This window comes from Carcharodon carcharias, chromosome 30 (genome assembly GCF_017639515.1).
Source record: "Carcharodon carcharias isolate sCarCar2 chromosome 30, sCarCar2.pri, whole genome shotgun sequence".
Taxonomy (NCBI): domain Eukaryota; kingdom Metazoa; phylum Chordata; class Chondrichthyes; order Lamniformes; family Lamnidae; genus Carcharodon; species Carcharodon carcharias.
The window spans coordinates 27,026,421-27,052,691 of record NC_054496.1 but is presented as its reverse complement, the minus strand read 5'-3'; the positions used below and the strand labels follow the sequence as shown (position 1 = coordinate 27,052,691).

At 41.2% G+C, this 26,271-nt stretch overlaps 1 protein-coding gene across 3 annotated transcripts in view; it reads right to left on the bottom strand.

Annotated features, from left to right (window-relative positions):
- The window catches only part of pbx4 (pre-B-cell leukemia transcription factor 4), a 373,866-nt gene that overhangs the window by 226,881 nt on the left and 120,714 nt on the right, over positions 1 to 26,271 (bottom strand). The window lies entirely within an intron of this gene.

Here is a 26,271-nt window from a genome sequence, read left to right as displayed (position 1 = left end):
TTCTTCTGTGTGTCTCTGTGGGAGGGACCTGCCTCTCTGGACCTCTGTTGCTAGGCAACAGCCCTGTTTCTCTGCTCTTGTTTGCTCAACTTAGCTTAGAGCTCTCATTAGAAATGCAGGCACCTTTTAAAGTGAAACCAAAACTCAATTTGACCTTTCTTCACACACAGATACAGAAATATAAATCAAACTTAAACATTAAAGCTAAAACTCATTCCTAACACTCACAAATATAGCTCTACTTAAACAATCTCTATTGCCTAACACTATTCAGAAGGGAGTTCCAGGACTTTAGCCCAGTGACAGAGAAATAACACCAATATAGTTCCAAGTCAAGATAGTGTGTGGCTTGGAGGGCAACTTACAGGTGGTGGTGGTATTCCCAAGCATCTGCTGCCCTTGTCCTTCTAGGTCGTAAAAGTCGTGGGTTTGGAAGGTGCTATTGAAGGAGCCTCGGTGAGTTGCTGCAAGGTATCTTGTACACGGTACACACTGCTGCTACTGTGCACTGGTGGTGGAGGGAGTGAATGTTGAAGGTGGTAGATGGGGTGCCAATCAAGCGGGCTGCTTTATCCTGGATGATGTTGAATGTTGTTGGAGTGGCATTCATCCAGGCAAGTGGACAGTATTCCTTCAATCCTGGCATGTGCCTTGTAGATGGTGGACAGGCCTTGGGGAGTCAGGAGGTGAGTTACTCACTACAGAATTCCCAGCCTCTGACCTTCAAATCATTTTATATTGTATTCACCATTGGCTTGTCCTTCCTGTATTTGTTACTCTGTGTGAATCATGGCCCACTGGTTCTGAACCTTGGTATCATATTTCACCCAAAGATAAGCTTTCGACCACATATCTGAACTATCACCAATATCACCTATTTCCACCTCTGTAACATCTCCCAACTCAGACCCTGCCTCAACTTATCTGTTGCTGAAACCCTCAACCACACTTTTATTACCTCCAGGCTTCACTATTCCAATGTGCTCCCATGTGACTTCCCACATTCCACCCTCCCTAAACCAGAGGTTATCCAAAACTCTGCTGCCTGTATCCTAATTCACACCAAATCCCATCACCCTTCACCCTTGTGTTCGCTGACTTACATTGGCTCCTGTTTGTGTCAGGCTCAGTGGGTAGTGCTCTCACTTCTTGAGTCAGAAGGATTGTGGGTTCCAGTCCCACTCCAATACTTGAACATAACAATCTAGGATGACACTGAGGGAATGCTGCATTGACAGAGGTGCCACCTTTTGGATGAGACATTAATAGAGACCCAGTTTCCCCTTTCAGTTGGACGTAAAAGATCCCATGGTACTATTTAAAGAGGATTTGGCAGGGAGGGGGTAGGAGGTTTATCTGAAGTTCCACAGTGTCCCGGCCAATATTTATCTTCAATCAACATCATAAGAGGAGATTATCTGATCATTATCATATTGCTGCTTGTGAGAGTTAGCTGTGTGTAAATTAGCTGCCACCACAGAAAATATTTAATAAACTGCTTCCAGGGATGAGGAACTTCAGTAATGTGAATAGATTGGAGAAGCTAGGGCTGTTCTCCTTAGAACAAAGAAGGTTGAGAGGAGGTTTGGTACAGGTGTTCAAAATCATGAGGAACCTAGGCAAAGTAGTTAGAGAGAAACTATGAACTCTGACAAGTGTTAGGAACAAAAGGACGCAGATTTAAGGTGATTAGCAAAAGAATTAATGGCAACATGAGGAAAACTTATTTTAAAAAGCGAGTGGTTATACTCTGGAATGCACTGCCTGAAAGGTGGAGGAGGCAGATTCAGTCATAGCTTTCAGAAGTAAATTAGACAAGTACTTGAAGGGAAAAAATGCAGGGCTACAAGGGTGGGGGAGGCATCAATTCATTGACAGCATATGATTTCATCAATGTCAAATAGTGTTACCTCAAAAAACAACCAATGCCTAGGCATGCATGTGTCTAATGAGGAGCAACAGGCTAACTGACCAGAAGAGCATCACAGAGATGCTCAATCCATCATCACCCAATACCAGAAGATGTGAACTTCCAGCAGGGAATACTGAATAGTGATCAAGAGTATAACTTTTCCCTTCTTTAATCCAGAATTATTGGGACCAGTTGTTGTGCCTTTTCTGCCAATCAGCTGAGAAAAGCAATCTAACAGGCAAACATCAAACATGAGCCCTTCCTGTTACTTTTACAAGAGATTTAATCATGGAGGCAGCCCAAAAGATCTTCCTTTAAAAGAAAAATCAAATCAACAGCTATATGTATATAGTGAGCTTAATTCTTTTTCTACTAATTTTCTTCCCTCTTTCCTTTCATACATGCTGAATGATGATGACCACCTGAAGCCATGTAATCATCTGGAAGAGGTGATAAACCAGAAAATCCCAGCCTGACTGGGGGGGGCAACCTGGTAAATTCCTCTTCAACAGACTTGGGCAATCAAAAATAGTCCAGGAGATCACAGTGAGTTTGATTTATATTGATGAATACCTGCCTCTTCTACAATGTGAGCAGCACCCCAGTCAGAAACAGGTACAGCTTTTTCTTGAAGGAATTCAGCAAATCAGCCTTCACTGCGTGAGCTGGCAACCTGTTCCACAGATCCACTATTCTCTTGGAAATGAAATCTAGCAGCCAAACTAGCTCTGCCCTTAAAAAATTTATCCTTCCTGGCTTCACCATTTGTAATAATTGGTGCACATTAAAACAACTTAATCCTTTCATGATTTTCTAAACTGTTCATGAAGACAGCTGCATCAAAATTGGTATTTCGTGAGTGTATTTCTGCCACTCCGAAATTCATTCTGGCTCTAAAATAACGTTCACGGCATACATGCATATTTCTGGTACCAGTACACTAATTAGGTGAGGGCATTAGCACGAGTACCTACTAGAAATATGCAGACTGGGCAGATCCTGATGTCAACTGGGTTGGCACCAGCGCTGCCATTCTGGAGATCACTGCTCCAATTAATGCCATCCCAAATATGCATTCAGGATCAGGAAGGAACCTCACCAGTGCTTTTAAAGGGATCATCAAATGCTTACTGGTTTGTTACTCATTGATTTCTACTGGCTCTTGCTGCAATTCCAGTGGTTTTGATGGTTTTCTAGAGCTCTTTAAAGTTGCAAAATTCTACAGGAGATGCTATGGCACTTTCTAAAAGGCTTTGCCCTAACCAAGGATTTTGCACAAACCATTTATGCCCTGACACAGGTGCAGTAGCAGGCATTCCTCTGGAATTACAGCATGACAGAGGTGGGTGGCAGCAGTCACGGGTGGCTGGCTGATTGAGTGGCAGGGGTAGAAAATGAATGCCGTTATCCAAAGACAGGACAGCAGGTTCATGCTCCACAAAGCCACTACCATTCCCCCCAGGATGCCATCTCAATAATCATACTTATCTGGTAAGGATTCTGTAAGTCCCTTTAGAAACCTTATCTGCAGCCATTATGGCAGCAGTCTGAACTTGCAATGAACCAAGCTGACCTTGCACAACTAAAGGCTGAGCATCCAGTGCAGCACCCAGATAGGGGTGACTTCTGGTCATTCTGCAAAGGAATTGGAAAAATTGGCCACACTGCATCTTAGTTGGGTCTGCAAATGTGTTAATGGTGTTGGCCACCACTGGCCTACTGGAAAGAATGAGCACCAAGTTCTGCACAAAACCCTGTGTAAATTTGGTGCTGGACTCCTCCATGCTCCTTGCCGATCAAAATGTTCATCTGAGTCTTCTGCAGTAGATCTCATGCAAACTTGCACTCCGGCAAGCTGGCAACTGCACTTCCTTTCCCCCTGCCCTGGTTGCAGGCCATGTGTTTGGTGTCTCATTCATATGCAGATCCTCTGTGCTATCCTCTAAATTACAAACAAGGTCTGTAGCTGTGCTGTGGAAGAGTGAGAAATTTAGTGAAAATGTTTCTTCTTCATCACTGTCTCCTGCTCTTCCACCTACTCCACCACTGCGTGACCAAGTGGCAGTTCTTGGGTATCTAAAAGGAGAAACTCACAAGGATAGAGTAAGGAGCAAGCGGAAAGCAAGAGGTACAGGCTAAGACCATATGCAGCTGGTAAATGAGAAGAGATTGTGGGACAAGTGTAAACTGCTGTATGAGAAGGAAGGAAAAATATGAGGATGCAGCAAGTAATGAGGAAGGTAAATGAAACGTTGGCCTTTATTGAAACGGGGATGGAGTATAAAAGTAAGGAAATCTTGCTACAACTGTACAGGGCATTTTAGAGACTACACCTAGAGTACTGTGTACACTTTCGGTCTCATTACTTAGGGAAGGATATAAATGCATTGGAAGCAGTTCAGATAAGGTTCACTAGACTGATTCCTGGGATGATGGGATTGTTTTATGAGGGAAGGTTGAGCAGGTTGGGCCTATACTCATTGGAGTTTAGAAGAATGAGAGGTGATCTATTGAAACGGAAAAGTTTCTGAGGGGAATTACCTGGAAAAACTCAGCAGGTCTGGCAGCATCGGCGGAGAAGAAAAGAGTTGACATTTCGAGTCCTCATGACCCTTCGACAGAACTTGCGTGCGAGTCCAAGAAAGAGTTGAAATATAAGCTGTTTTAAGGTGTGTACACTTCAACTCTTTCTTGGACTCGCACGCAAGTTCTGTCGAAGGGTCATGAGGACTCGAAACATCAACTCTTTTCTTCTCCGCCGATGCTGCCAGACCTGCTGAGTTTTTCCAAGTAATTCTGTTTTTGTTTTGGATTTCCAGCATCCGCAGTTTTTTTGTTTTTATCTTAAGTTTCTGAGGGGATTTGATAGGATGGTTGCTGAAAGGATGTTTCCCCTTGTGGGGGAATCTGGAACCAGCAGGCACAGTTTCAAAATAAGGGGTCTCCCATTTAAAACAAAGATGAGGAAGAATTTCTTCTCTGAGTTTTTAGTGTTTGCAATGCTTTTCCAAAAGATAACATTGGAGGCTGGGTCACATATTCAAGGCTGAGTTAGAAAGATTTTTGATAGACAAGGGAGTCAAGGGTTATTTGGAAGGGTGAGGTGGTGGGGGGGCGCAGGCTGGAAAGTGGAGTAAGGCCACAATCAGATCAGCCATCAATGACACAAAACTAGGTGGAAGTATGAGCTGTGAGGAGGATGCAAAGACGCTTCAAGGGGATTTGGAGAGGCCAAGTGAGTGGACAAAAATTTGGCAGATGAAATAGAATGTGGAGAAATTTGAGGTTTCCCACTTTGGTAGGAAAAATAGAAACAGAGTATTTCTTAAATGATGAAAGCCTTTGAACTTCAAAGGGACTTGGGTGTCCTTATCCACGAGTCACTGAAAGCTAACATGCAGGTACAGCAAACAATTAAGAAGGCAAATGGTATTCTGGCCTTTATTATAAGAGGATTTACGTATCGGAGTAAAGATGTCTTACTGCAAGTATACAGAGCCTTCCTTGGTGAAGCCACACATGGAGTATTGTGTGCAGTTTTGGTCTCCTTATCTGAGAAAAGATGTACTTGCCATAGAGGGAGTGCAATGAAGGTTCGCTAAATTAATTCCTGGGGTGGAGGGATTGCCCTGTGAGAAAGATTAAATAGGCTGGGCCTTTATGCTCTGAAGTTTAGAAGAATGAAAGGTGATCTCAGTCAAACATACAAAATTCTTAGAGCTTGACAGGGTAGATGTCGGAAGGATGCTTCCCTTGGCTGGGGCATCTAGAACCAGAGAACACAGTCTCAGAATAAGGGGCAGGCCATTTAGGACCGATGTGAGGAGGAATTTCTTCATCAGAGGATGGTGAATCTTTGGAATTCTCCACCTCAGAGGGGAGAGAGGCTCAGTTGTTGTTCAAGACTGAGATCGATGGATTTCGACATATTAAAAACATCAAGGGGTACAAAGATAGTGGTGATGAACTGGAAGATCAGCCATGATCACATTGAAGGGCTGAATGGTCTACTCCTGCTCCTATTTCTTATGTCCTTATGTTCTTATTGAATGACGAACCAGATTAAAGGACTGAATATCGTATCCCTCCTCCCATTTCTTATGATCTTATTTTTCCAAACGCTTCTTACGGAGGTAGCAGAGACACACAACCTTCATTAGAGAGGACAGGATCCAATGTCACACAGACATGCATACATTGTGCTCCTTAAGATTATGACAGAACAAATTCACTTCCACTAAGATACTTATAGTGACTCATGAAAATGAAATAAATTGGCCTTAGTTATTGGGTGCTTTTGTTGGAATGAATTTGGGAATACATCCCTCAGCACAGAGCTTAATGGTGCAATATTTAGGAATGTGCCACATGCTGTCTCTGGAGCCTAAATTACCTAAACCATCAAGAGTCAAATAGAACTCTCAGGTAAGACTGCATCAGGATTAAAGTCAAGGCATGCATACTGAATTCAGCACTTTGTACCAAAAGTTAAATTAAGGTATTCCCAAGCAGTGGAAAAGGAAAAAATCATACAGGATTCATCACTGTGAAAACATAGCGATGGCTTTGCCCATCTAGCACTGCAGCATTTAATTTAATACTTAAATCTTAGAGTAACTCACCATATTAAACTTGAAAGAAAGTCATAACCCCAAGAAGTCACATGTTAACAGTGATGTTGCTCCCAAATTCTTTTCCTGGTTGGACATGTTGCCTTGGGTACTCTCCCAAGGTGTACTGAGGGTGCCATACAGATAATTACTGACTAAAAAATAGAAATGGTCTCCTTAAAATTGACTTATAAATGGATATTTTCCCAATATTCCCCATTTCACAATCTTACCAAGCATATGCACTTCAACCAAATCTAAGTGCAGACATTTTACAGCATAAGGACTATAAAAACTTACTTATAAAAGAAGCAAGTCAATGAATCTTGGTTTTCTTTCTACTTACAGAGGCCCATTAATTGTTACACTCAGCTCTCCAGCTGTGTCAACTCCTGGTTGAACAGGCAGAGTGCAGAATACATTAATGTTCCATATGATACCAATCAGTCCTGCACTTTTGTCAGTTACAGATTTCAAACAAATCCCCTTGGATTTTTCTGACACCAGCTGCAAGTTTATTGATGATAATAATATGGAAAGGAATCTGATCTGAGAATCAAAGGCTGTGGCAATTCTGTTATTTAAATTAGAAACATTCCCAAAACCATTACAAGATGAACTCTGATGTGGTAGCACCAAACCTTTTACATCAAATGTAGAAAGATGGTCTGTTTATCTGGAATGATACTACTTGAATTCTTTAGAATAGATATTAAAGTTACAAAAGATACCAATTTTCCAGTCTACTGTACTTATGGCCAGTGAAAGTTTTAAGTAACTGAATGAATTATCTCTTGCAATAGCTGGCAGTTCATCTAGAATATTTAGGTCTATGCAGGCATTGCACCGGATCATCGTGCAGTTTTTCCAACTCCACAGACCTTTAAAAATGGCAGACATGGTCTGGATGAGGAAGTCATTCCCCTATTTCTAAGATATCTGATTTCTGTTGGCAGAGTGAAGGGGGCAAGGCATGATTCAGACAGGCGGGAAGCTCAAGCTCAGCACTAATTTCAAATGGCCCTGCTAAGTTCAAACGGACGCCATTTTGGCTGTTCTAAAGGCTTTAATCCACAGGATGGGAGTCACAAATTTATGGAGTACACGTAAGTGCTCTTGAAGGGCAGATAGGGTGTGTTTAAGTGTGAAGATCTGAAGTTTTTTAAATTCCCTGCTCTTTAAACTTGAAAGGAAAACAGGCTTAAAAGCTGTTAATCAGAGTCGAAGAAAGTCAATCAGCCTACTGCTTTGATTGACAGGCCATCTGGTGTAGATTAGAAAAAAACTTGACTACTTGTTCCACTATTTCAAAAGAGTGTTTTGTTGATATTTCTCAAGGACTGCTGTTATGTTAACATAAATGCTTGGCTGAGTTTAAAAGCTGCAAAGCATTATCTCAGCAGGAGGCTCTGAGTTCAAAGTTTGATTGACAGTTTAAGAATTGGCTGCCTTTGATGTGGCTACTGAATAGAAGTGTGTTGGTTTTTATAACAGATTAACCACTTGAGGATATTTAAAAGCTTTGAATGGGTTTCATGATTAGGAGCTGTTTTCACTATCAAGTGTGCACAAGTGACAGCTGTATTAGATCGTTAGTCTATTTTTTTCACCCCCACATGACTCTACGATGGATTCTGAGTGAATGACTATGGAGGTAGCATGGGGAGTATGAGGAGGCATGGGGGAGTGGGTGAAGATTTGATAGGGAATGGGATGGGAGTGGGGGTATGAGGGAGCATGGGGAGGTGGATGGAGGTATCAGGGAGGATTAGGGTTGGGCAAGAGCATAAGATTGCATAGAGGTGGCATGGGGGTATGAGGGGGCTTGGAGGTGGGTCGGGGAAGTGGGAGGATATGACGGGTGAGGGCTGGAGGACCTAGCAGCTGCTAAAACAACTGGACGACGTCTCAGAGAACCAAGGCGGGCCTCAACACAAACCCGCACCCATGGCCACAAACGATCTGCTTCCAAGGTCGACGGGGTCAATTCCATCCCGCCGCCAACTCCCCAGAGTGAAAAATGGTCTAACAGGGGGCCCTTTAAACCAAAGCAGGTCTGTGTCTCGGAAGCAAAAATCCAGCCCATTGCATTAGATCTTTCCACTCAACCCATAGAAGTGTTTATTGAATTATCTGCATCATAACTGTGGTTGAAAATGCAAGAAAATTCTGAAAAACCCTTGGCTATAGGATATATGCTTATTATGCCAAGTAGAATTGGAACAAATTTCAGCTGTAGTGTCATTAGCTTTAGTATGTCGACTCTAATATGTCAATGTTATGTGATATGCTCAATTCACCACTGCGAAACTATTTACACTATCACCATAATAAGACTTATAACCTACTACTCATACTTCAATCACATATACAGCTCAAAACGCTCTCTCCAGACACAACTCCAATTTTCATGGATAATATCTGTAACTGTACCATTACATACTTCACACAATTCAACTGGACATAATATGGAATTGCCAAACACCCACTGTTATACTTTCCCAAACCCTGGAGGCAACACTAAGCTGTGCCAAATAGAAGTGAGGTGCTTCTTGCCAGCAGCAGAAAATCAAACAAAATTAAAAGGCCATACGGCCAGGGTGATTTCTTAAGAACTTCTTGGCAGCTATATCAGTGGTCCCAGAACTGGTTAGATGCCATTTGCTTTAGAAATTCTGTGTTGTAAATGAAAAAAATAAGAACAAGGAAAAGTACAGCATTGTTAGAAACACGAGTTACTGAACACACAATAGTACCATCAGCATACTACAGCCATTTCAGTACTAAATAAATGTTTTGTGCTATACCACCAGACCAGTTGATACTTGCTGACACTGTTAAATCAGTTCATATGTGTATATTTAATCACTGCTCCTCCATATTCTATAACGTTGCACTAATTGTTCAAACACAAAATGGCAGTGGCTCTCAGTTAGCTTTTGTATATTCTACAGTATCATATATCTATTTATAATTGGTAGCCGCTTGGGACGTTGAGAAGAAATTAAAAAGTGTAAGATCTGTCGTATTCGCTAACAAATTTCCATGAAAACATCCATCTATATTATGAAAATATAGGCTATTTAGCCAGTTACCGAAGTGTGAAAGACTTAACTTTTCTTATACCTGAATACTTCTATAGGCCCTACCACCATCACAGAGATATTTGATTTCACAGGTTCCAAATGTTTGATGGGGCTTGAAGGGGGTGAAAGAGGGGGATATTTTACTAATGAAGAGAATTTTCACTAATATGTTCAGTAAAAAAAAACACAACAACAAAACAATCTTTATTTTAGAAAGAATAAGTTTCCTTTTTAAAAACTCAGCCATTTTATTAACTGGACTAAAACCAGAATGATTCAGAGCCCAAGCCCATGAACGAATAACCAAATAAACATAAAGAAGTCAAGTCAGGTCAATACAGTGGAGAATCTGAAACAGAGAACCAGTGCTTACCTCTTCCTTTACATTTTGCACTATAGGTATGAGGAACAAAAGATAAAAGGTTGACAGACTCCCATCTCGGTAAGTGAAGACAGGAAACCATCAATTTGAAGTTTGCTTAACTGGTGCTCTCAGCTAGAGAATTTTGGGTCTATTTATTTTTTGTTATTTCATGGGAAGTGGGATTCACTGGCTAGACCAGCATTTATTGCCCTAGTGAAGGTGGTGGTGAGCTGCCTTCTTGAGCTGCTAGAGTCCATGTGTTGTAGGTACACTTACAGTGCTGTTAGGGAGGCAGTTCCAGGATTTTGACCCAGCGACACTGAAGGAACAGTGATATATTTCCAATTCAGGATGATGTGTGGCTTTTGAGGGGAATTTCCAGCTGGTCGTGTCCTTGTCCTTCTGGCGGTACTGGTAGCAGTCATGGGTTTGGTAGGTGCTGCCTAAGGAGCCTTGGTGAGTTCCTGCAGTGCATCTTGTAGATGGTAACAATGCAGGGAACAGCACCAACCCTTGTACATGGCCTTCTTTGAACTCTTCGACACTGTCAACTGCGAAGGATTATGGAGCATCCTCCTCTGTTTCAGCTGCCTCCAAAAGTCTGCTACCATCCTCCACCTACTCCACGATGACATGCAATCTGTGATCCTGACCAACTTATCCACCACAGACTCAATCCACGTTGGGACCAGGGTCAAGCAAGGCTGATGCTATTCTCGATCTCCCTTGCCGCAATGCTCCATGTCACCCTCAGCAAGGTCCCCATCGGAGCGGAGCTAAACTACAGAACAATCGGGAACCTGTTCAACCTCCACCACCTGCAGGCCAGATCAAAGGTCATCCCATCCTCTGTTATTGAATTACAGTATGCTGACGATGCTTGCTTCTGCAAACACTCGGATGCCAAGCTCCAAGTAGTCATCAACATCTTCACCGGGGCATAGAAGAGCAGGGCCTTACGCTAAACATCCACAAGACAAAAGGTCCTCTACCATCCTGCCCCCTCCACACCGCACTGCCCCCTTTCTTATCAAAATACACAACGAGGCCTGGACAATGTGGAGCACTTTCCATACCTTGGAATGCTACTATCAACAAGGGCAGACATCGATGATGAGGTTCAACACTGCCTTCAGTGTACCAATGCAACCTTTGGCCACCTGAGGAAGTGTGTGTTTGAAGACCAGGACTTCAAGCTCAGGGTCTACAGAGCAGTAGTGAAACCCGCCCTCCTATATGACTCAGAGATGTGGACTATGTACGGCAGGCACCTCAGTACGCTGGAGAAGTACCACCAATGCTGCCTCTGCAAAATCCAACAAATCCATTGGTAGGTTAGGCGCACCTAATTCAGTGTTCTCGCTCAGGCCAACATCCTCAGCATTGAAGCATTGACCGTGCTCGATCAGCTTCACTGTGCACCCTCAAAACCTCCTTGAAAAGTGCAATATCCCCACCGACATCTCAGAATTCGTGGCCCAAGACCGCCCAAAGTGGAGAGAAAGCATCCGGAAAGGAGTTGAATAGCTTGAGTCTCCTCACCAAGGCAGGAGCCAAGCGTCTACAACGAAAGGAGCACGTGGCAACCCGGGCACCCCACCCACCTGTTCCTCCTACCACGGTCTGCCCCCACCCGTGACAGAGACTGTAGGTCATGCATTGGACTCCTCAGTCACCCAAGAACCCATTTTTAGTGTGGAAGCAAGTCATCCTCGACCCTGAGGGACAGCCTAAGAAGAAGGTACACACTGCTCCCACTGTGCATTAGTGGTGGAGGGAGTGAATGTTTGTGGACTTAGTGCCAGTCAAGCAGGCTGCTTTGTCCTGGATGTCAAGTTTCTCGAGTGTTGTTGGAGCTGCACTCATCCAGACAAGTGGACAGTATTCCATCACACTCCTGATTTGTGCCTTGTAGATGGTGAATAGGCTTTGGGGAGTCAGTTTGGTTGATTAAAACGTGAAACTTTAGGAACAAAAACCATACCGAATGCTATGACTTTTCTAAAACAAAAAACTAATATTAATTAAAGTGAGTAGTTTTGAATCTATCTCCAAAATGTAGGTATATGGCCTGCAAAAATAAAAGTTGGATTTTCTTGCTGCTGAAAGTTAAAACAGAGGGGGAATGACAAACCCACAAAATAGGTGGGTTTGGGTCAGGCAGAATGTAAAAATACTAAAAAGAAAACTCAACCCCAAACCGCCCAATTTGATTTTAACAGAGGCGTGATGGGTTGGAGGGGTATGGGTGCCACTCATACACTCTGAGGGGGAGGTTACTTATTGAAATATTATAAACAAGCTGCTACTTTTTAATTACACGCTGGCTGGCTGGATTTGCCAGCTTTACTGAGTCCTGGGAGCTGACTGGAGGTGAGAACTGCTGGATCCTGCCTTAAACTTAGCTGCTCTCCCTCCCCAGCCCCCAAGTCCAATATTCCACCCACTCAGCCATTTCAGTATCTTTTCCCAACCACTCTGATCTCCTGCCCCAACAGATTCCTCCCTGTCTCCAACATTCACCTGCCCCCATCCCATCAATATGTCTCAAGGTCACCCTGATGCCGCAGGCATTCCCACCTGACAGCCAGCCAGTTTCTCAATTTGGCTGGTGTGGCCAAGAGACTGGGACAAAAATATATTAATCAGGTCCTGTGTTTAAATTTGGCAGAGCCTGAGGGAAACCTATGCTTCAGGATTTCCTGAGCACAAACCAGCCAACCCCTAAACCCCAGCACCCCCCAACCTGCCTCCTAGTTAATATCGGAACCAAAATCTTTATTAGACATTTAAGTATGAGCTCAAAGAAAGGGGAATTGCAGCAAGTTGATGGGAAGGGAAAGAAGAGAAATTGATGCCACTGGATCCAGCAGTAGTGATTTTAACTGCCATGGTCACATTTTTCAAAGCTCTCACATTCAGGTTTTGAGTATACATGGCAGTTTTTGGCAGAACAGAGGAGGAAGGGCTAGACAGCAAACTAGTTTCTTTGTTCTCATTTCCAGATGCATAACTATTTTATACAGAATTCATAAATATGTGAAAATAATGTGCAAAAAAGGCACCAGATAATTCCACTCATGCATTTTACATTTTATGCAAAAGGCACTAAGGTACACATTTTTTGTCATTTTAAAATTCTCAAAAATAAAACTCAAAAATACATATTCCCATCTGAACAAGTTTCCACTGGACTAGAAGCACACTTAGGTTAGAAAGATTTCAGCTCCCAGAATGTAAATTCTGCTGAAAGATACAGCAAATGATGAAATCTGGGAGTCAAATTCACAGATAAATATTAATTCTCTGATCACAGCTCTTATCTGCCCAGCAGCTCAGACAAAACCACAGGCTAATAGCATCCCATTAATGTAATTGCTGCATGGCTATCACACAGCGGCTAAAAACTATTAAAAAATTTCAAGCATGACTAAAATGACAACATATCACCCAATCGAATGCTAACGCCTTGCTTCCTCCATCCTTCATTTTTAATTACACTTTTACAAATATTGCGCAAGGGCAGGCACATTGTAAAATCAAAGCTGCAGTAAAACAGAGGGTTATGTGTTCGCATTGCAATCTCCACTTGATGTTCATCAAAATTTAAAATAATTCTGTGAGGCCAAATGAAATTCCCATCATTTTTAATTAAACCTTAATTAGAATATATTACATCCTAAAGCGTTCAAATCTCTCTCGATATGCAAATCTAATCCATTTGAGGATATTTACATATCATTAATTAAAGATCTGCAGTCTTTTAATGAGCTGTGTGCGCCCAGTGATGCCAAAATGAGAATGATATGCAATTTGTTCAAACTCGTTTTCTCTCTACTTTGTCCAGAACACATCAGGAGATTTTATAAAGAGCCATTCTGAGAGCTGGCAGATAAACAAAGCAACTACACTGCACACTAAAACTCTGTTCAAGAGCTAGACTGAATCTCAAAGCTTGTGTGGAATGCAGCAGACCAAAACTGGTGATATGTAATCCTTAAAACACACGCTCCCTCCACCTCCGTAGACACATTTTGAAAAGGGCAGTGTGGCTCCGTCTTTATGCATGTACCATTGTCAAGAAGTACATTAATTTATAGTCAAAGTTCTTGTGTAATACATTTCGCATTGACAAGCATTTAAAAAATTATTTCTGTGTATAATCAGCAATATTTTTATCAAAGCCATTTCGATAACTATATTTCATGAATAGTTTTAGTTAAAGTCTAATTATGTTTTTAAGTTAAATTATTAACTCTCAGTTTTCTTTGCGGAAGTTTACTTCAAGCCAATGAAAGCAGCAATTGGGAAAAAAATAAATTTGTCTAGTATCAAGATCTCAAGGAGTACTTTAGATTGTTCTATTATTAATGCTTGTTAAAAAACTACAGGACTGGCTTAAATTTTAAAAATAGTCAATAGTGAAAATTGACAATTTGTGGCTAGAATGTTGTACAAAACTTGGTTTTCTTGAAGGTTAAGAATCCATTACAATGCAAAGAACATGTTTATATGGCATAAGTACAGTATTTGCAAAGATACTGGTGACATTTAAACAAGTTTATATGATCATGACTTTCAATACTTCATCCAACGTTTGAGGGAAATCTGTATTTTTAAATTTAATTTGTATGTTTTTGAGGTAGACCCTACCTCAAACAGAAGCTGAACCCTGGTTGGGGGATGTGGAAGGACACAGATCAGTATGGGTTTGGCCAGAAGGAGCAGTGTGCCTGCTTGGGGAGATGATGTGGAAAGATTTCTCATGTGACTGGATTTTGGCATGACTTTTGGGTCAGTTGGGTGGTTTTGGCACGAGAAAAGGCAGAGAACAGCAGTTGTTGGCTCAGCACAGCTGGGGAGCTAGGACTGTGCCTATGAATAGATGGAGGAGTGCAGCCTGATCAACACAGTGAGACATAGTCTTGGAAGAAATGATTGAGCAGCGGGAAGACAAGCAGTTGTAGGAGCATTCTGAGCTTGAGTTCTGTTGCACTTCAACTGCTTGCAGCAGAAGAAGAAAGAGAACCTCCAGGCTGAGTTGGAGCTGCTGTCAATGGAAATCAGAGGCTAAATCTTTGAAGGAGAGAAGCTTAAATTCCTCATGAGGAACTCAGAGTTTGAAGGACTTTTTGATCAGCAAAATGTGAGAGAAATGCTGAGGCAATTTGTAAGATCTGTATTAATTGTACTGCCATTCAAGGTACAATTTATAGTTCATATTCATCCACAATTTGCCTGTTAATTCATATTTAACTCATGTATTGGATAGATGGCATTTAGTGTTTGCTTTGTTGACTTTTATATAGTAAAATGTCTTCTGTTTTAAACCGTGGAATCTAATGGCTTTATTCTTTTAACAAATAACTGGGTTTTCAAGTTTTGTCTACCTTTTAAAAAAAAGTTGCTGTTCTCTACCAAGATCATAACAAACTCATAATAATCTGAAGCACAAGTATTGTAAATCTGAATCAGAAATCATAATATAAAAAGGCTTACATAACTTCTGCAGTTATACTGATATCACTATTGAATATTTGCTCAAAAGGGATTAACTGCAGTATTCTTCCTGGTTCTTGATCAGCCTGTTCAACATATAACAGTAATCTAGTTAGTGCCATGCACATTCAACTATCAAAAAATGAACACAAAGTGACATGATAAAAAGCTCATCCTCTCAACATTTTCAACTTGGCAAGTAGGAAGTGATCAATTTGGACATCATCTTCAGCAAATGATGAGACTCTGCTGGAGGCTGGCACTACTTACAGGAGCCAACTATGAAGATAATCAAACCAGAAGACACTGATTACACTTATTCCACTTCAGATACCATTATAAAAATGTCTGCCAAAAATAAACTTGATCCAAGGAGATCTACAAATTTAGTAATTGCACTACAATCTTTTGGAAAATAAAATAATTTAACCAGAATTTGAGAAGAGAAGTGATTGTATAGAGGCTGCACTCATTCTTGTTAAGGATAAGGCATGTAAAAACATCTCTTCAGATATCCAAAATTGATCCTGAATAATGAAAAACATCAAATGTGGAGGTGAGGGGGTAGAACAACTCTTGCCTGCCTAAGATAAAATAACTGTCTGCAGACCTCAACAATGATGGTGAGCTGGTTAATCACTTGAGGAAAATAAACAATTGCAACATCCTCCAAACATAGCTTATGTTTGTTGCAGCCTCTGGCTATTCTTAATGGCTCCACCAAAAAATAACCCACTTTATGATTACATTCATAATATTCGGTATCTGAAAAGCAAATAAGCTTCTCAGTCTTCATGGTCATGAGGAAGTTGAGCTCCTACTTACAACAGCAAAAACCTGCATTTGCATGGTGCCTTTAATGTAAGAAATCTTTCCATAGATCATCACAGAGGTGTAAACAGATATAAATGGATATCAAGTCAAAGGGGGTGTTATTATGAAGGGTGACAAAAGATTTGTCAATGAGGTAGGTTTTAAGTAATGTCTTAAAGGAGAAAGGGGAACTAGAGAAGGAATGGCTTTAAGAAGGAAATTTCAGTGTAGTGCCTTCATGGCTTAAGTCACAGGCACAATGGTGGAGGTTAAGGAGCGAAATGTACTAAAGAGTTTGAGAGTTTAAGTAATGAAGGAGGTTACAGAGGGCAGAAATATGTGCTGAGCACCACCCAACCCGCTCGAGCGTAAAATGATGCACGCGTGACATCGGGTGAGTGTCCTGATGTCATCACGCACTTGCGCAATATTTTGGTCAGTAGGTGCACGTGGGAGTCAGCAGTGCGCCCGCCAACAATTAACAGGCCTGTTAAAGCCATTAAAGTAATAATTGACTGAAATTTTTCACTGCTCATCCAACCTTATGGTTGGCCGGCAGGCAAAAAGGCCAAGCAGCCTTTGGATTTTTTTAGGAAACCTCATCTACGGGCGGGATGAGGTTTCCAACAGCAATTGAAAATTAAACAAAAATCTTTGAATTTCATTCATAAAATGTCCCTGCTCATGTAACAGTGGTAAATTTTTTATTTTTGTGTTTTTAAATCTTCAGCTCCCTGAGGCAGCTCTGTGCCTCAGGGAGCTTTCATTGAGCGCACTCGCATGCGTGCACGAACTTCTGCGCTCGCCCTTTTCCCGTCCTCACCCCGACAGCACGCGTTTCACACTGGCTAGCCGCTAATTGGCCAGCCAGTGTGAAATTGATGTCAGGGCCCGATCACAGGCAGTGGTCGGCTTTGCAATCGCTCCTGGACTTGCCTGCCATGCCTGCCCAACAAGGTAAAAATCCTGGCCAGGGAATATTTCGAATGGGAGACATTGGAGGATTAGGAGTAATGTAGGTCAGCAACAATGGGATGATGGTGAGTGAAGCTTGGTGTAGGATAGCAGAGATTAGGCTGAGATTTATGCAGCATGAGGATGGAAGATCTAACATTGGAATAGCTGAATCTGAAAGTGACAAAGGAATGGATTAGATGGAATTAAGGAGTGGTAGTAGGCATGTGATAGCGTGAAAGTACGTGGTCTTGTGATGGAAATGATATGGGGTCAGAAGTTCAGGGTTGAATAGCATTCCGTGGCTTTTAATAGTCGAGCTGAAAAAATGGCTGGGGAGGGAGGTGCAATCGTTGCTAGGGTCGGTAGCTTGCAGCAGGGGCTGAAGATGATGAATTCAGTCTTTCCAATGTTTAAGTGGAGGAAATTGCAGTTGATGGAAGACTGATTTCAAACAGCCAGTCAGGAAATCACGAGAGGTTGAGGAGAGATACAGCATGCATGTGAAAGCTGACTACATGTCTTCTGATGGAGTTGCCAAGGGTCACATTTAGATGAGGAAGTGGAGGAGTCCAAGGATAAGTCTATGGTGGCACTAGCTGTTATAATTTAGTAGTTTACAAGGTTATGTTTTTGGACTGCATATTTTGATTTATAAGATTATTATATTTTGGGACTGTGGCAATTTAGGGTAAATGAAGGGGGGTCATGTAACCTGGTCTGGAGTCTGCCTGACAGTAAGCATGGTTGGATTGATTGCTACAGATCAAAGGAGGGCTCAGATTGTTTCACTGAGAAGAAGCTGCAAGATACTTACGCTTGAGGACAATGGCCGCAGTCTCTGAGTGTGCCATGAGGAGACCCTGTTTCCCAAGGTCTCAGAAAGGTATCAAGTTGTAAACTGTGGTGCTGTAAAATATCCATTTACTTCTAAGGTGAAAGGGAGTTGGAATCAAACATAACTAATTAGCACTTCTACTTAGATACAAAGGTAATGTGTTTCCCATTACCATCTGAGAGGTAGAAAGCAAGCAACAGAAATAGCCAGGCCTGCACCTAAAGCAGAGAAAACGTTGACTCTATCATTCACCATGTTGAATACAGCTTGCTCTCAGATTGAAGACCGAGTTCATGAGGATTTAGAGAAGGCTGAAAGATTTTCTGAGCTTGCAGCTAGAGAAAGGGATCTTCAGTGTAACTCTCAAAGTGAAAGTTGGGATTAGAAGCTACCCAGCTGGGAAAGTAAAAACAAAGCAACCCTGGAAGCTGGGAGCAACTGTGAACTGTTTGCTATAAAAACTGTAATTCTACGGAGAGTGCAATGTACATTAAGTAAAAAGGAACCATTTATTTTTGTACTGTAATTAAAGTATAAATTACCTACAAAAGTTAATGTTTATTCAATGGTTTTTTTCAGTCATTTGTTACAGTAAAAGTTTGAAAACGTGAAATCTTGACATGTCATTCTTTCAGCTGTTAACTGGAAGTTCAAATTTCTCTTTAAAACTTATTGGTCGATATGGAAATTGTAACAAAGTGGTATCATGTGTAGGGGCAGGAAGAGAAGCCAGTTGGAAATGGTGCAGTACTTTGCAAGGTCAGAAGAGTTGGGTAATTTGAGGAAAGGAGTGATGATAATGATTTTGAAAGGGGAAATACAGAAAACCCCTTACAATGTCAGCTAGCATGGGAGCCACAAAGGAAAATTGGGTGAGCAACAGCTTAGTGGGAATGGGATCGTGAGATCACGAGATGACTCTCACAGACAAGATGCATTCATGTCAGGCAATAAACGCCTATGGATTAATTCAATGTGAAGCCTCCAAATGTGAGATCCAAACCTACAATCATTTTGGGGAAACAGCTGCTTTCCTACTCTCATCAGAAAGATGATTAAGTTATTTTGCTAAGTAATAAAGCCACACACCACTAGCAAGGTTCTATGGGCTTCTCTCTGAAAAATATTACACATTTGCTTACATTAGGTCAGTAGTATATTATATTCTAATGTTTTAAAACAAAGCAAAACACACTAACCCATAACTAATAGTTAACACATGCATTATCTTCCAGCAGTAAATTAGCACACCAGGAAGTAACAACGGCTGCATTTTATAAAATTAAAAAGATCACACTTGTCCAATTTATAGTTCATGAAAATGTAATATAACCTCCATTTGGTACCTAATTTTCCATATACAACATGCAACCATTATAATTCAAACTTGGGTAAAGGAACGTATAGAACCATAGCATGTTATAGTGCAAAAAGAGGCCATTCGACCAATCACTGTTCCTGTAACATTAGCCATCTGGTATAAAAAGAATTGTATTTAGATAACATCTTTCACAACCTCCAGATGTCCCAAAGTGCTTTACAGTCAATTAAGTAATTTTTGAAGTCTCTGCTATAATGTCAGAAATACATAAGCCAATTTGCATACAGTAAGCTGCCACAAACAACAATGTGTTAATTTTAGTGATGTTGACTGAGGGACAAATATTAGTCAGGATACCAGGGATAACTCCCTTCCATTCTTTGAAATAGTGTCAGGAATCTTTTATGCTCCTTAGTTTAAATTCTCATCTGAAAGAATCTCCTCCTCAATTCTCATTCCTCTTAATATTCCATTTTTTCAAGCAACTGTCCAATACAATTTTTAAAATGAAATACATACTGTTTCAATAATAGATAATTCCAAATTCTAATCAAACTTTGTGCAAACTGTTTTTTGTTACTTTACTGCTTTTTGCGATTACCTTAAATTTGTGCCCTCTCAAATTGAGGATTTTTTTTCAATGGCAGTTGGGAAAGGGGAACAATGGGAATGTTTTAAAAAAATAGAACAAATTACATATAATGCCAATTCTCCTTTAAATAAAACTGTTTTTACACATGACTGCAACAGATAAATATTGAGTACCTGAGAATGCAACTTCCCTATGTTACAGGTGGTTTTCCTAGCTCTTCTGATTATATTTCCTCAGATATTGTTTTTAAATCATGTTGGCTCTTCAGATCTCAACATTAGCTTTACTATTCACCGGTACTCCCATTGCACAGAAATTATGGAAATATTAATGACTATATCATAATCAAATTAAAAACATCAGAATTTACTTAAACATTTTGTTGCAGAAGTCCCCGGAAAGGCAATGAAAATGGTTCATCACAATACAATGGTGTTGATAATACTTGCATATACATAATGGGCTGAATTTTGCGGCCAACGGTAAAGCAACTTTGCTTGCTGCTGACTTCGAAGAGAGCTTCCCACAAAGATCTGGTGATCTCCATAGCATGGACTTCCTTGTTCCCCAACATCAGTTTAAATCTGGCATCGTCAAGAGGATCTCCAGGCATCCAGCAACAGTGATATCATCAAGCGAGGTAAGCAGAGCCATTCATACTATAAAATTCTCAGACAGCAAACCAAGTAGTAAAAACCAGGTCCCTTCACTTTTAAGTTTTTATATTTTATGGACAGCGAAATAAATGATTGGGACATGCACATAGAAAAAGATAGAAACTATCTAACTTCTAAAACAAAATTTAAAAATTTGTGGAATTTCTTATCGAAGTGGAGAAATTTGACATTCAGCAAATATAAAATTACTCTTTCAGGGCCAAAGAGGCTGTTTTGCAGCAACGATGAACTTTGAATGCTGTTAAAACCCTAGTTACGTCCAGTTACTTGAGAAAGTGCAACAGCGAGACTAACACTGGAAGTAGAAATTCTCGTCAGATCAGTAATTTCTACTTGTTTGGAGCTTGGCGAGTCTCAACAATGCACCCTTTGGAGATGAGCAGAGCCACTGACAGCAATATCAGGATTTCTGCATTTAACTGCATATGGGCAAACTCATGAAGTTGCTGTCAGTTTCAGAGGAGTAATGACAGCAAATGCTGACAGTTTCACCATCACCGCCACCACAAAATCCAGGCCAACACCTTTGAAGATAAAACATCTTCAAATGCTCAAAAGTTTTTTGAACAGCACTGATTGTTGAGTTATAGATAAATAACGGATTTTTACTGCATTTTGTGCATCATAAAATCAAATTGTGAAGCTGGTAAATGATGTACAGTGTTCCCCATGAATATTTCTCTCTGTTTTCCATATGGATTAGATGTAGCTTCACTTACACTATCCTTTTCCCATCTGCCCTGGCACCACCCCTAGCTCCACCCATCTCTCAGTATCACCTGTCAGCTGAATAACCAGAGAGCCTGTAATTTATACCCTCATGTCTCTTACCTCTACAGCAGCTTATGTAGGTCACAAATCCTGTGGAAAACAGAATGGGTAAAGTGAAGCCCCAGTCCATTCCTACAGACATTGACTAATTGTGTGCTATCTCCTCTTCATCAATCACTGTCACAGACATGTGAATCACTGTTGTAAATTCCCAGTCAGAAAGACTTTGCAGAATAATGAGGCAAACCTATCCTAATTGATTAATTAATTGAACCAAGCAGCTTCTCTTGCTGTAATTTACAGCCCCAGATTGGTGTGATATCTCCCCAGTGCAAAACCATTTCCACTACTTTGTCACCTCACAAAAGCAACAAAGATTAATGGTCATTCCAGTTCAAATTTTGGTGAATTCATTTTCCAACACCAAAACATGTAACCTCAACAAACACATCCTGAACTGATTTTATTGGGCTAGGGTTACACAGGCTCACTCAGGAGACAAAATCATTGCGCATTAGTTGAGTGGAACCTTATCACCTTGGCTTGCAGCCAAACAAAATGGCAATTAAGTGTAAAATTGCCATAACCAGGCCACACTACAATCTTGGACAAAAAGGATGGAGTTTTAATTTGGAAAATAATTGAAAAAACGTTGTTACAATGTGGGCTAGATTTAGTCCGGCTGACGGGGGTCTTGCCCACCGATTGGAGAACACCTTCAGTTCCATGGGGAGGTCTGAGGGTATTAAGTGCCCAGTGGCAGGCTTCCCTCAGCATTCAGGACCCTGGCAGAAGTGCTGGCAGCTCCCCATTACAGTCAGCTAGCCATACCCAATTCCACAGTCAATGGAATCACAAGGCTGACCACTGAAAGCTTCTATAGAGGGAACGATCTGCCTGAACATAATCCCACATGCAGCAAGTGCTGCTACAACCTAGGGCCAAATGAAAACCTTTGCTTGCTCACTCTTTCTTTCAATCCCACCCCTCTCACAATCTTAGCTTTCTGACTATCCTATTTCATATGGGGAATATGAAGTTCTGTCAAAAACAAAGATCTGATTCAAAAAAAAGGGTAGGACTGGATACTAAATACTCCTGGATATAAGGTGATCAGGAAATTTAGGGAAGGGAAGAAAGGAGGAATCAATTTCAGTGTGGTGGGAGCAGATCTGGTCCAGGTAAACTGGAGTCAAAGGTTGGCAGGCAAAACTGTAATGGAACAATAGGCTGCCTTTGATTAATGTTATTTTGGGTACAGTCGAGGTACAATCCCACGAAGAGTAACGGTAGAACAAAGGCAGAGCTCCCTTGATGAAGAAAGAGACAGAGTAAAATAAAGCAGAAAAGGGGGTATATGACAGATGCCAGGTTGACAATAAAAGTAAGGACAAGGCTGAATTTAGAAAGTTCAGAGCGCAAGTGAAAAGGGAAATATGAGAAGCAAGGAGAGAGCATGAGAATTGACTAGCAGCTAACATAAAAGGGAATCTAAAAGTCATCCAAAGGCATATGGATAATAAATGAGCAGTAAGAAGAGGGTAGGGCCAATTAGGAACCAAAGAGGAACCCTACGCATGGAGGTAGAGGGCATGGCTGAGGTACTAAATGACTACTTTGCATCTATCTTTAATAAGGAAGAAGATGCTGATAAAGTCAAAGTAAAAGAGGAGATATTTGAGTAATTGATAAGCTAAAAATTGATGACGAGGGGGATAGGCATTAGAAAGGCTGGTTGCATTTAAATTTGATAAGTCACAAGTACCAAATGGGATGTACCAAAGGATACAGAGGGAAGTCACAGTGGAAAGCACGGATACCCAGGCCTCAATCTCACACTCCTCCTGAGATATGGGTACAGGGTCAGAAGGCTGGAGAATCGCAAATGTTACACTATTGTCCAAAAAAATGGTGAGAGGATAAGCCCAGCAACTACAGGCAAATCAGTTTAACCTCTATGGTGGGAAGGCTTTTAGAAACGATAATCTTGGACAAAATTAATGGTCACTTGGGCAAGCGTGGATTAATTAAGGAGAGCCAGCGCAGATTAGTTAAAGGCAATCATGTTTGGCCGATTTGAGTTTTTGGATGAGGTAAAAGAGAGAGCCGATAAGAACAATGAAGTTCATACAGTGCATATGGACTTCTAAAAGTTATTTAATAAAGTGCCACATAAAAGGTTTGCTGGCAAAGTTGAATCACATGAAATAAAAGATACAGTGGCAGCACGGATACTCTTATGAAGTCCAGGTTTACCTCATCAGTGAGTGGGATTCAGGAACTCACGTGCCGACAAGCCTCAGAAGTTTTGTGCGTATGTGGACCGGGAGTGGGCAACACATGCACAATCCGACATTTTGTAGTTCTTCGGACTGAGGACAGGCCCAGTGAGCCTGCGCAAAAAGAAAACAGCACGAAAACAGGCTCATGTAACCCGTGAGCAGAGCGTCATAATTGAGAAAAGTCCCAGGCAAGGACTAGGGAGAGTCCCAGTTAAGAAAAGAGAGGAACAGAGAAAGAGGCTCCAAGCAGAAAAAGGAGCTGCGGTTGGCAGAATTAAGTAATTGGGGCTCAGGAGAAGCCCTGGTAATCGAAGGAGGCAGAAGGAGGCTGGTGACTCTGTACTGCAGGCCGTTTGGGTGAAGGTGACCCTTTGGAGCAGTGGTGTTCTGTTTGGCGTGGCCAATGAGCTCAAACTATGCTAGTAGGTTGGTGTTGGAATGCAGTTTTGGGAATCCAGGGGAATGGAGTCTCAGGAAATGAGATTGAAACTCTGTGAGGGGAGCCGTTGTTGAGGCCGTCCAAGTTGGGACGGCTTGTGAAGAGAATTCCAACACAAGATCCTTGAAAGTGGAGACAGGAATCCCTCGTGAGACAGACAAGAGTTTCAACAATGAAAGCAAAATACTGCAGATGCTGGAAATCTGAAATAAAAACATAAAATGCTGGAAAAACTCATCAGGTCTGGCAGCGTCTGTGGAGAGAGAATCAAAGTTAACTCTGTTTCTCTCTCCATAAAAGCTACCAGACCTGAAGAGATTCAACATGATGGTTGACTCCAGTGTTTATGGATGTCAGACTGGGTTGTTGAGAAATCCACTGTCTTGGTCGCATCTGCTATTTATTTTGCAGTGTGGTGTGTTCGACCACTGTTTGCTTGTTAATTTACATGTACCTCATATTAACCCTGAATGTTAGAATTTGAGATAGCTATTGTAAATTGTTTTGTGACCCTGTTTGGTAAACTTTATTTTTCTTTGTTCAGAACCTGTGGAATCTTGTGGCTTTATTCTCTTAGCAAGCATCTTGAATTTCAAACTCTGTCTACATTAAACAAAAAATTACTGATCCCTAACAGGATCATACTAAAAACTTGAAGGTCTAGTCCAGGATCATAATGTGAAGTTGGCTGAGTGACAGGAAACAGATAGTAGTGGTGAATGATTGCTTTTCGGAGTAGGATTCTCTAGCAGTTGATACCAGGACAGCTGCTTTGTTTGATCTATATTAATGGTCTAGACTTAAAGATTTGGACATAATTTCAAAATCTGAAGATGGAACTTGGAAAAAACTTGAAGTATTGTGAACTGTGAGGAGGATAGTGATAAACTTCAAGGGGACATAGACAGGCTATTGGAATAGGAGGACATGTGGTAGATGAAGGTTAATGCACAAATGTGTGAAGTGATATATTTTGGTAGGAAAAAGGGAGAGAATATAAAGACTACAATTTTACAGGTAGTGCTGTCCTTAGAGCAAAGAAAGTTGAGGAGATCTAAAAGAGATATTCAAACTCATGAGAGGCCTAAGTCAGATAAGATGAGAGGCCTACGACAGAGAAGATAGAGAGAAGCTGTTCCCATTGGAGGAAGGATTGAGAAGCAGGGGGCACCAATTTATGGTGATTGACAAAAGAACCAATGGCGACATGGGGAATTTTTTTTAAACACAGTGAGTGGTCAGGATCTGGAGTGCACTGCCTGAGAGTGTGACAGAGGCAGATTCAATTGTGACCTTCAAAAGGAAATTGGACAAGCATCTGAAGAGAAAAAAATTGCAGGGTTATGAGGACAGAGTGGGTCAGTGAGGCTAACTAAATTGCTTTTAAAAGAGCTGACGTGGACATGACAGGCCGAATGGTTACAGCACTAAAGAAGACCATTCTGTGATTCATCATTCAGTGCTTGCAGTTGAAAGTGTTAAAAATTCAACCCATATCCCAAACTGCTGGCCCTGTCAGCTTCAGTCGCAGTTCAGAAAAATAAACATAACTCTTTGTCATCATCCACTGTACGATATGGTGCCAGTCAAAGTAGGGTCCCAGGTGCTCACAGGCCCATCTGAAGATGGCAGATCTGGTGCTGGGTCAATGTGTTCTGCTTTCCACTGATTTTATTTACAAACTACATCACAATACAGAAACTGCCACAAGAATATTTTTTCAATCATGTACATCAGGAGATATATGTTCTATGACCAGTGTAAAAGTTCTTGTAAAGTGGTGCTGTTGTGTGCATCCAGTTTTCTCAATGTGCAATACTATGAAATTTTCTTTGCATGGCTGTATAGCGAGGTAGTTAATGCACAAGGTCTGCACGGCACCTTCCAGGGTGCTGTGTGGCCACACACGTGCATAGCTAAGCAGGAATACTGACTAGCAGCCTTATATATTTTCATTAAAAATCTCCTCCACAAAGATACAAGGACCCATTTGTGCTTTTGATATGCAAGTAATCAGCAATACCAAGAAAATGGCATATTAAGAATTTGTAGAGAAAAGTCGTAAGATTTGATGAGAACAAGCATTAGATCAAAATTATGAAGTCCTTCAGCA